The 12,715-nt window shown below is 40.5% G+C and overlaps 1 long non-coding RNA gene across 1 annotated transcript in view; it reads left to right on the forward strand.

Moving 5' to 3' along the window:
• LOC135488899 (uncharacterized) overlaps positions 1 to 12,715 on the forward strand; it is a 42,209-nt gene that overhangs the window by 23,860 nt on the left and 5,634 nt on the right. The window contains exon 2 of the long non-coding RNA XR_010447077.1: positions 9,415 to 9,437. This is a non-coding gene — a long non-coding RNA (uncharacterized LOC135488899). The remainder of the gene's footprint in view (positions 1 to 9,414; positions 9,438 to 12,715) is intronic.

A 12,715-nucleotide genomic window follows, 5' to 3' on the forward strand; every position in this document is an offset into this window, starting at 1 on the left:
GACCCAGGGCCATTATTGCAGTTAGGGGAATATGAGAGAAAGTTTAGTACTACTTCACGCAGATTGGTGTTCCGATATCCGGGAGGGCATGACTAACATATGACTCTCGTACCCAGCCATTTCAGATATTCCCTAACTCTTGACAAACGGTTTGATTGTTGCTTCCTCTCAAGAACAAATCGCCCCCCCCCCCCCCAAAAAAAAAGAAAAAAAAAGAAAAACCGAGATCTCGCAAGGGGCACGTGTTTCACCAGGCTGCAAGACGGTCTAGAAAGGTCAAATCACAACAAAATAAAATCACAGATGCGCTTTGGGAAATTAGGCTGGTCCCAGCAACGGGTCATCCTCATTCTGTCTCCCTAGCCAGTATTTTCTCTTTTCATACATATTTTTTTAAAGCACGTGGCTCAGCTCTGTTGCACTGCACGAAAACGCTTTGCCATGCGCGATGACGTCAGTGAAAGGTGTAAGCATACTTGGCTAAAGACCGCCAGAATAAGAAAAGGATCCAAGTCAAGTCGTTAGGTGACATGGTGTTGCTTTTGTCCTGCAAGGTGGCATTCAGTTTACCTGCTTTTGCAGACTAGCTCGCCAGATACTCTTAGAAAGTCCTCGGAGATGAACGTTGTCTCCGGCAACTAAGGTAATTACCGGTGAAGCGATGATCATATAAATCTCCACCTGATAACATAGGGCTGATACCACTGCCTACCTGCTAACGTCCGGCAGTGCAGGTCAATTTCCATTCTAGTTGCTGACGAGGTACCGGGCCAGACGATAAGATGGCCGCGCACCGATAACTCCTGGATCAAGTTAACACCTTCTAATAGCTCTGATGGCCATTTGATGGGCGAATGTCTTATTAAAGTACCACAATGCTCTTGGGCTAGATTGTACATCGATTGGCACCCTCCAAGTGATGGGCCGGGACTGCGGGGTCTGTAGTAAGGTTGCTAAGTATGCAAGCCGCTCTGTGATTCCAGTTGTATCTTCTGATTGAGGAAAGATTGGTCTTTATCGATTATCGGGGAGTCATCATTGCCTCGCGCCGTTTTTAGGGCACTGCATCGATTTCTCTTTCGATAATCAACGCTTGACCATAGATATGTGTTCGTAATCACTGAATGTGATTATTGGACTGAGCTTTCGATGTGATGGACAATAAATGAAATTAGAATTAGGCGTTCGTGGGGTCTGATCGTTGGATCCAACATCTGTGGATAAGCTTACTTCCTTCCAGCTGAATTTATAGCTGGATAACGAAATGATTCAAGCGAGGTGGCGAACGTCCATTCCATGATGGCGCTTGGGTTACATTTTCTAATGGACCTCTGAAAATGGCTCTCTGTCTTGTTTATTTGGTCGGATGGCAAAGAAGATTAGAAAATAGACCTATCCTGGAAATCACCAGGTATCAATGTTGACAACTAGTGCTCGTTTTCACTGGCACACAACAATATCTGAGCATGCAACACAGTAACTCTTCATAATTGTCCATCCTCGGCTGGATCATCCATCCACAAATTGATTGATTCGAATTTTTCACCGTACTTCGCAATATTTTACAACTAATTTGATAGAAAAATGGCATTTGGTAGACAGGTATCTATTTTTCCGCTTTTCCCATCCTCTGGAGTCTCCTTTATTAGAATCGGATGTGCCCAGTTGTTTTCAGTAACAATTAAGAAAACCTGAAATTATCGAAAGCGCAAGTTGTTTATCGTGAAATAAGCATACAGATTCCTTAAAGAACACGTTCAAATGAGATTAACCGTCAAAACAATTTCTTAACTTGACAGAAAAAAAGTTCAGTGCCTTATTTTTGTGCAAAGTTGGTTTTAATCAACTTAAGTCAGAATAAATTTGGACGAATCGAATCGGAAAATTGTCTGAAACTTTTGTGCGTTTAATCAGCCGGCAGAACATTTTCTGTATCACTTCTTTCAAAACAGAAACCATAAATACCTGCTCCTATTTTCAAACTACAGTGTAGTCATGGCTTTTATCAACATTTGCTTGCTCTCCATATCGGATCTGGCGACGAGATATATCGGGTGGAGAAAAATATTACGCGGCATTATCTCAAAAGTCATTCCATAACACGACTATTTTAACTGAACGTTTTTCTATCATTTATTATAGTTGATGATATTAACTGTTTTTGGTGTAACTTATGAGAGAGTGACTTAAGCAATAAGCCACAGAGATTGAAACCGTTTACCAAGCCCAAAAAACAGACAGATTTTCATACATCACATGACCGTGTACATGTGGTCCATGCAAGGCCCCTGCTGACTAAAAGTGGCGAGCCCCCTACACGACGAGGTCTCGATAGTGAAATATGGTTTGTATAATGGTTAAAAAGTCCAATACTCAATGCACTCGATCAAATACCTCATCAAGTTTTCTGAAAATGCTGACTGGCCTATTGCCTTTAGATATCATGGATACTGGTCCACGTGTATGAACGGAATTTAAAGAAACTGAACGAATAATCGTGCCTTAATCGTGCCAGACGGTAACAATTATACCGATAGATTGTTCCAGTAATCTGTGTGATTGTTAATCGACACTCCTGTCACCGTCACCGCATCTTGTAACACTAAAAGCCTGATGAATCCATACCCATGATTACCAACCTGATTGGTGATGATTGGAGAATCATCGGGTCTGTCACTCCCATTAGAAATTTGTGACACCAGCTGGATGTAATGGCTTCTCGATTACATGGACCGATGATACCGAGTGAAAATGAGCAGCAATCACTGGAGACGGGCGTTGAACATGTAATACAATTCCTATTAGTTTGGTCCACAATTTGTCTCGAAATCAAGGATTGTCTGTTGACGGTTAAAACTATGTTAAGTTACGATCAGCTGTATAGTACATGCTTACTCCCAGAAATATATTGCTCTGATCTGTGATTTGATAAAGAGCAAACAGAAACAAGGTCACTTGTTCTCGTGTTTTCATTCCATCAGCCTCCATATTACTGATGGTTCGAATGTTCCTCCACTGAAATTGTAAGCATGTCTCTAGATGATGCATGGTGTTTGGATTTACTTTGATAAGACAGCCCCGAAAGATAATCTCCCTCTACGATGATGGACGAGCAAAGGAGATTGCTTTCGCTATTCAGCATTAAGACAGGTCCGCGAAAACCACACAAAAACTGGCAATACTAAACTATTAGTTAAGAGACAGTTATGAATAGATAGGATCGACTGGCTGGACATGTTTTCATTGTATGCTTGATTTGCCGGAATCGTTACCGTCGGTAGGAGACCATTACATCTCCGCACAGACCTACACAGAGCGTTTCGGGAAATCAGAAACTTAAATCTGTTATGGATTTATTAGAGACTTTAAAGATATCTTGAGATTACAGAACAGTTTTATATCCTCCACACTCTTTTACTTATCAGACTAGTGGAAATTCAAAATCCTCTATAGTCTTCTACTGATCGGGCTACTGGCGATTCTATACTACATAGTCTTTCTTTTATCGGGCTGCTGGTGATCGTAAACCATAGTCTTCAACTAATCGGGCAGCTGGTGATTCTATATCCTACACACTCCAGGATAGTCTTCAACTAATCGGGCTTCTGGTGATTCTGGAATCCTCCATAATGTTCTACCAATCAGGCTGCTGACTCTGTGCTTCCGCTGATTCAATATCCTCCACAGTCTTTCAGTTATCGGACTGCTGGCGATTCTACATCCTCCATAGGCTTTAGCTTATCAGTCCTTCGATGAGTCTATAAAATAATACAGCATACTATTTGCCCAATCTATTCAGCTGCGTCCGCTCTTCGCAGAAAACGGCAATGACTCTGTCATGTAAAAATGCAAATAAAACACCTCCACACTTACCGGTGAAAGAACTCCAATGATTGGAAGGGCCGGCTGGCCGCATCAAGCGTTAGACTACTTTGAATGAATACTCGATGATATTGCCTCTTCCGGTCTGATGATGGCCTGCCGCTGATTACACATTATTGGGGTGAAAGCCAGAATGAACTGACCAGTGATCCCCGACCACCTGGTGCTCATTCTCGACTTCACATGACTTCCCTGTCTCTTTATGGGAGACCCGGAAATATTCTTACCCGAGATTATAGAAGCACCTCGTAAGCCCGAGTCACCTCTGACTTGCCTTTGACTCGACTTGGCTTCCCCAACGGTAAAATGGTGTCATTGCTGTCGCATGTCAGTTACAAGTATCACATCGGTAATGATGTTCAAGCTTAATCTTAATCTGAATTGCCTAATTTCTAATAGTGATGATATCAACGTAGCTGTAGATCAACTGATCAACCACACCAATTTCCGCCAATCCATCAACCAGCCTTTTTCCGAGCTCTGGGTCACCGGACGTGCGTAGGCACTGGATGAAGACAAAGACGAACCAAGATAAACTAATATTCAAGCAAGAAGATGGATTGGCTTGAGATAACAACTGCTAAAGAAGATTGCAGTTCGCAGTTTCCTTCCCACGATTCCGCGCGACAGCCAAAAAACGCGGTTAATGCAAGGCGATATGGGACCCGGACCGGAGTTCTCATAGATTGGTTGGCCGAACCAGTGCATGCTAAAGAAGGCAAAAACCCACTTAAGCAGGAGTGCTGTCTAATCTTACCTCACCAAACCATCAAAGCGTAAAAAGTACAGTGCTGATTGAATAATTCAGAATATTCTTTCGTTTAAGTGCCAAAAGGGAAAGAAATAGAATGTGTGGGCTACAGCTGCTGATGCAGCCCTGATATGGTGATGATAAAAAAATTGGAAATTTCATCCTTTTTCACAGGATGAGAAAAAACAAACGACACCCACTTTAAACCCGCAAGGTTATGATCCTTTCACGAAGCTACTGTATCCAGATGGTCGCCTCTCACAAATGAAGTGCCCCTGCAATATAGCGCCTCATAAGGAAGAGTGACCAACTAATTTCTGCCTAAATTGACCAAAATGGTCCTCGTGTCGATATGCAGTTATACGTGCATCAGTACTCTACGCATTGGCTTACCAAGGATGAACTGTAAGCCTCAAAGGACCACGAAATGATATCAATTCGTGTCCAACCTATTTTAGCAAATGAATCAAATCAATTCAGTGCACAGAAGGTTCAGGAACAGCATTACTATATAAGAGGTTAGTGGTTATTTCGTTATTGTATGTATTCAAGAACCAATAGATGGATTCCTTCCAGTACCATCGAGGTCACATAAGCTGTTTGCATTTCTTTGCGAGGATCTCGTAGACAGTGAAACGAGCGACAGTGAAAAGCGTCGTTAAGTAAAGGTAATTTTTACTCAAAGTGAACACAATCCCTAAAGCAGTTTTCTTCGAATGTATTACTCCATTAGAGCCAATGCTGATGGCGCCTGGGTATTTTTTCTACCTGAAAAATCAGTACATCAACTGCCATGAAAGGATGCTTTTAAAGGAAGCCATTATACAAAATACCGTTGGAATTTCGAGAAGCGAGGAAAGACTCAATTCTCTTGCGAGGTAAAAAAAACCGTGAACGTCTGAGCTTCGTGACAAATAAGAGGAAAACTTTTAGTGGTTTAGTTCAACTTTGGAAGGGTATTAGTTTTCGAATAGGCACGACATTGGATATTCAACAGTTACAATACGTTTTAGTGAGATCTTCGTTGCAGTCAAAAATCAGTGTGTTCTTCAGCTTATAAAGTTCGGGTTCATGGGGTTTCAAGATAAAAATCATATTGATAATAATACCATCGGACAAAAGTCAGACAATGTCGGACTTTTTCCTGAAAGGTTGGTTTTTTTCAGACTTTTGTCGGATAAATCAGGAAAACGTTAGAGAAACCGTTAAGAAGTCGGAAAAAAGCCTCCTAATAGTGATGATAGCACACTGATCGTAAGTCACTCTTGGCTTTCGGAGTGGCTCCTTTATAGATTTGACTTCAGCGAACCTCTATCATGTTGTTTTCTAAGAAATTTATATCTTCATCACAATCAGTATTGCCTCTCTATTTCTCAGAGCAATATTCTCTTGTCATTTTCCCTCATTGGGGTTTAATCTAATGGAATGATATGTCCTTGTCTTGCTGATCAAGGAACATATAAGGAACGCCGAACAGATTCAAAGGCAATCGCGTGGAAGGGGATGATAAGTGCCAATAATATACGTATACGTATTATACGTAGGTATAAAGGAAGATTTGCGACAGTTGAGGAGATGATACAACGCCAATGGTAGTTATATTGCGAAGATGCAGAGATGAGCGTTAATATAAAGGCTTGTGGCCGTAACGTATTGACGTATTTAAGCTCCAACTGTCGTACTCATATCTTCTTGATACCAGAAGATCATTAAGTAACGTGTTTCCCCTTGGATTTGGTGGCCAGTATATTAAAATCTACAGGATTAGCCAAACAATAAACTTTAATGAATGTCAAAACAAACATGCCAAGCCAGTATTTGAAGCAATTGCCATTAGCCTGCCAAGCCTGTTGAAATGGGAAAAGTGGCACCTGACCACTTTTCTGTACTAGCTTCCTCAACTTTGTTGATAAATATTTTACAATACTTGATCATGATCAATACTGTTACCAGTGTAAAGTGCAGCTAAGAATAGAGCCCTAATCAGGCATGACGACAATCTCATTACTTCTTGGGCGTGTGCTGTACAAAGTCAAGAGTGCTCAAGAGGATATCTGATAGCAAATATCCCAACATGCTAACATTACCACTGCACATCATCAGCAGTTGGAATTCTGGTCGACAGTATTTATCGGAACAAAGATCAATTTACACATTTTGTCTGAAGGACGCATTTCGTAGCTAGGGCAATTTTTCTCTCGCACCTTTTAGTTTGATAATGGCGGCTCTAAGTAATAGGTTTATAGTGAGCGCAACGAATATTTTCAGCAGATGCAAAAACTGTTTGGAAACTAGCTCTTCAGAAAAGAAACAGCTACGAATATTTGCAGTTGAAAATGAATTTCACTGATCGCTTTTAACACCGCCGATGAAAATATTGTGATATGAGTTCAACTACGGTGCAAATATTGAACAAAAATATCATTCAGCGCGCTATCATACCGAACAGATAATCTTGTAATGAAACCAGCGCTGTCAGACATAAAGACCATCACAGTTTCTGTTTTGTGTGCTATATTGACATTATAAAATCCAATCTCGGCTTGAAAAAACTGACGGCAGCTTCATAAAGTTGCTTTGGTTCCATGTCTAGAGGGGTTTCAAAATATAGATACTGAACAAGTAGCGTTTAGTGGTCGCCATACGAAAATCAGATAAAAAGCACTAGATTTTTTATTTATAGAAGGACAGTCAGAAATTCTTTCAAGCAACTGGATGAGAAGGTCTAGTCATCATTTTCATTAGAGGGTGGGTCACGGTATCAACTGAATGACCTGACCAGCCCACCGGGACCATTACCAGGAAAGGCACGCAACAAGGCCCGTTCAAGGACGAAATGACACTTCTGTCAATTGGATGACCAAGATAAAAAATCTGGACCTTTTCTGTGTCGCGCAGCCGCTATCAAATGCACTTTCTATAACAGTGTACATAATTTAAAAAAATACGAAGTAATCATTGGACTGATGACTTTTAGTTGACAGCTGTCATGGTTTTGTACCAAATGCCTTGACATTCGTCCCTCGTTTCTTATACCGCTTTGTAAATAGCTTTCCAAGTCACGGAGGACTTCTCCAACATCATAAACAGCCCGAGGAATGACAATCTTCAACAAAACTCTGAAGCTCAGCAAATACCATCTGATCGGCAAAGATTAATGCGTTTGCACATTAAAAATTCACCCTCATATTAGCGCAATGCCTTAAATGAAAAATCTTGTGCGGATGTTTAAAGAGGGTAACCAGGCAACGGGTTTTCACTTTGAACCGCGATGGTGGATCCTTTGATGTTAATGTGTTAATGTATGAGTTTTATACAATATAATTATGTTGTATCAGCCTATACCTCCTAATTGTGTTATGACTGAAGAAATGGATAACACAATGTCATTGAGTTATGGTTACTTGTGGCTGTATCACCGTGTTCGATGCACTTTGTAGTTTGTTGCACAGTCGGGCTAGCAGAGATATCGACATAAAAGAGCCGGTGTATTTTAAATTTATGATCGCGGTTCCCGAATCTTAGTTCATACCACTATTATAATTGCGATATGTCCGATTCTAAATATGCACTCAGTTCTCATTGACGCTATAAAGATCTTCGGAGGCAAATCAGAGATTGACACGCACATTCTTCGATACAGTTACCATTTCGGATATCCAAGCATTGCGGATATTTGCTGCCAATATTACGGCAAACAATTGTAGACGGTGCAAATATGTCTTTCCTAAACATTGTTGTCATTTATCATGCAACGGGCCATTGACTGGAATTTCGTTCATGCCTGTAAACAAAAATAAAATGAGTTTCTCCCGATCTGATTAGCTTAGGGGAATCGTGTTTCTCTTGTTAATTAACTTAGCCATCTGGTCCAAGCTGGTTGTCATGACGACAGTTCAGCAAATAGTGTCCGAGGCTACTAAAAAGACTTTGGGGCTTGCCGCTGCCAGCAAAATCAACAGGATTTCTTTTTTTGTATACGTCGAGTTTTTCGACCTAGATCCTGACTTCATGCCCCCTTCGAACATGTAAGGTCGTGAATTTTAGTACTGGCAAAAACTAGCTGCACACCCTACTACTTATCATAAGAAAATACTAGATGCTAGCGCTTATTACTAGATCTTAACTTTATCTGGGGCATATAAGCCCTCCATCACAGTGCAACCACACAAAAAATTAAAAGTCCAAGTCACAAAATAAATAAAAAATAACGTGTGACGCTCCAATTTTTACCACCTTGACAGCACATTGTGCAACCAATCAGCGGTGTTCTGATGTACTGATATATGGTAGAGCAACACGTTTCTGTTTAAAGCATGTCACAACTAGAGGGTTAACGAGTGCATACGAAATCCTAGCAATAGTACATCATGTCGATAAGGAAGCAGCACAGTAGCATTTAAGACTTGTATGGTAAATGGACCAGTCCGGAGGCAGGAAATTAACATTGACTATTTGTACCATTCTTTAATCAATGCATCTAGTTTATTGTTTGATGCCGTGCCTAATGCTCAGCAATTATCCAGGCATATTACAGGTTACCATGCGAGACCAGGAAATCTAGCGGGAGAGTAAGCCGAGTACAGTATCAATTTATTTATTGTACACTGTGTTGTCTTGATGGCGATGATAATCTTGAAATTCTTCCAACAAAAACAGAACCAAGGTCCGAAATCGATGCTTGTATCCTACAGGTACAGTATGTAGTCGAGTTCGTCATTATCAAAATTCAAAGAAGCATATTAAAGTACCATCACGTGTCCCGGTTTTTATCGTTTCAGATCACCAGATCATACGGGAAGAGGTAAGTTTGTTGATTGCATTGACATTATACTGCTTCCTCGAACATCAAGTTTGACCGGAGTGTTCCCCACGCTGAAGCTATGTGATTTGCTCTTATCCACGAATTTATAATATCTGGTTTGAAAATCGACCCTGCAGTCACTCAAAATTCACGTGTAAACATTAAGCAATTATTGAAATATCATGTTTAATTTTGGCAGCAAAGTACGATTTTCCATATTGCTCCTGGTGGATGTTAAATCCTTACACTGTACATGTAGCAGTTCCTTAAATCAGTCTTGAGATTCCCAACTTTCATTATCTGCCTTATAATTTAAACAGACACCTATCTCGCTGCGCTTTAATCACAACTCGTGAGGTACAAATATTTGGCATGCAAAGAAAATTATCTACCTCTTCAACACGTGGTTTGAAAGATTCGGCGCAATAAAGGAATAGATGTAATTTTCGGCCCAGCAGCACCTTGGAAATAATAAGGAGCAGTTAATTTAATGCTAAGAGCAGTAACAGCTTCGCACGCACCATTCTTCAAGTTCATCTTGAGGGTTCTTGAAGGAATTGTGCATCATTACCGTCATGTCGAGCGCACCTGCCGCTTCCTATAGTGAAGTGCTTTTAATGATCTAAATGTTTTAATAAATCATGGTATCGCAATCGCATGATTACGCCCAGTCCTATCATGGAGTGGTTCATCCACGTTTTTATCCACAGCACTGCTGCATTGCTCTTGAAAGTTAAAGGAGACACGAGGCCTATAATCTTTCGGGATTTAGCAGATTGAAAAAGGGCAAAGAGAGAGGAGCCACTGCAAATGTTGAATACGGATGGTGTTCTTGGTCGCTTCATGAAAAGTTCATGTAATGGTATTGACCAATGCAGAATGGTACCTGTCACAGCCGATGATTTTACAGCCTTTTACAACGGCAGATACGTCTCTTTTCATCACAGCGCGATCACGCCTGATCCAAGAAGACAGAAAAAAATCCTTGGCGAAATACTAATCCGGGTATTGGTGCCATGATCCACTGACAAGTTAATCTTGGCACGTCCGAATGACGACAAAACTCAATTGGGTTGTGACACGTGCGTGAGGACCTCGGGTTAAGATATAATTTCCGATGGTTTACGGGCAAGCAACGGTAATGAGCTGGCCAAAGTACCACTTGGAATTTCTGCGGTGTTTTTAATATTCGCCAGGTTTTGTCGATAGAAATTAGGTGGTGATTCAATACATGTTATAATTTAGTTTATTGTTATGCTATGACATCGGCTGGATGCACTAGTAGGATGGTTTTCCGACTTCTTAACGGTTTCTCCAACTTTTTCATGATTTATCCAAAAGTCCGACATTGTCCGACTTTTAGCTGAAACCAGTGAAAGGTCGGATTTCTAGAAAACCGGTGAAAAATACCAGGGCTTCTCAAAATACGACAATAAGATAAAAATTGTTGAATGCGACTAATGAGGTGTGAGCCAAATACTCAGAGTGACGCTAGATGTAAATACTAATTAGCTCACTCAATTAGATCGCTAATGAGTGTTTGGCTCACAGCTCATTACCTCAAATCAATAGGTTTTTAGAAATCCCACCTTTCTGAATAAAGTCGGAACAGCCTCCTACTAGTGACAACTTTTCAAAAATAGTTTATTTGACAACTGCATGTGACGAAATGGATGTAAATCTGACGGATTTAGGTTTACTTTTGGATTATTCGATCAATTCCTTTCCCAAGTGGTCTGTCCGAGAGAATATAGTCCAGGCTATATTTTTATGAGCAAATTTAGACAGTATCGGCTCAGCAGTAGGCCTATAAGAGACTTCCTTTTGTTCATGGGGTTTTGGCCATAGGATGCTTAGTATATAGTGATGGTCGCGTAAACGATACCCAGCACATTCCACGAGATTACCATCAGAAGCACCAGTGGTAATGGACTTGATCCTCGTAAATTAATCACATACATCCCAACTAAGTGGCTGTCTCCACACCTTAGAGGATAACCTTGTCTGAATCTCCCGTCAAGATAGGTGTCAAGAGGATAACAAACATCACAACTCGATAACCTTAAATCACCCAACTCCTTTTCTCTCATTGTATCAAGCGACAGTCCACTCAGCCATATTTACCCAGTGCTAAAATCCGGTAGTTTAATAATCTTGTCGCTGAATGGAATCATACCAAAACTTGGGTGTGATTAAAAACGCAAATACATTTTTGGCGTTTCCAATCAAACGCCATGAGCACAAAAAGAAATAAGTATTGTAGAAATAGTATTAACTTACCTCCTTCTCCCTTGACTTACGGACGTACAGACCTCACCTCAAGACCGGATGGTCCGGCGAAGAAAAAAGCTAAGCTTATTTTTGGAGTTAGTTTATCCAGCTGCGGTTTTCGTTTCCATGGTAACAAAACTTACGCTATCAACGGCAGGTGATTAACGAAAGTAATTGTTGATAATTTACATTTTTATAGAGAAACTTGGTAAAAAAAATGTTATGAATTTGGATTTTAGAGGAATATCACGCTTCTTTAGCCTGCTCATTTCTATCATCATTACAGCGCCTTGTTAAGAAACCTCATTAACTCAGACAGTCAGGTTTTAACCGCAATTACATACTTGGAAACACGCACAGTTCTTAATGTACACGAAACTTGGTAAGATGATATGTCAACTAAGAATTTTATAAGAATGTAATCGGGATATTCGATCTGGGAAAACATAATTATAACGTCAAGCGCACAACATCAAGTATGGCATCATCGCAGTGATTACTGATTTTCCGTTTAGAAAAACAACCGTTTCTTTTTTACGCAACATTCAGGGACCAGTGTAACTATGACAACCGTATAAAACGGTCCTCTTGTCTCTCTTTATCCATTTGTCCCCCGCAGTTGGAGTCTCCTGTTGACCTTAGGGGATCTGGTGTTTTCATAAGATCTGTGCATGATATGGGTTATTATAGACAACACTGAAAGGATATTATCATGGTTTTGTCTGATACAGTTTTCAATCAGCCAACAAAAACGTGCGGGAAACCACGTAATAGACCCAGTCATGTTGATAAGTATAGATATCATCGTTTATTGTTGTCATAAGCGATAACATGTATAGCTGTCTATGCATTTCCCTTTTCAGTATTGCTTTCGAATCATTTACTAGTGCATGGCATTAGGACTCAAGGCCGATTACAAGTCTCAGGAAAGAGGATTTTCAAATCAAAGGAAGCAGCAGTGATCAGATTTTAAGACACATTAAAGAGACGTCATAATGCACCACTCG

The sequence above is a fragment of the Lineus longissimus genome, chromosome 6 (assembly GCF_910592395.1).
Source record: "Lineus longissimus chromosome 6, tnLinLong1.2, whole genome shotgun sequence".
NCBI lineage: Eukaryota > Metazoa > Nemertea > Pilidiophora > Heteronemertea > Lineidae > Lineus > Lineus longissimus.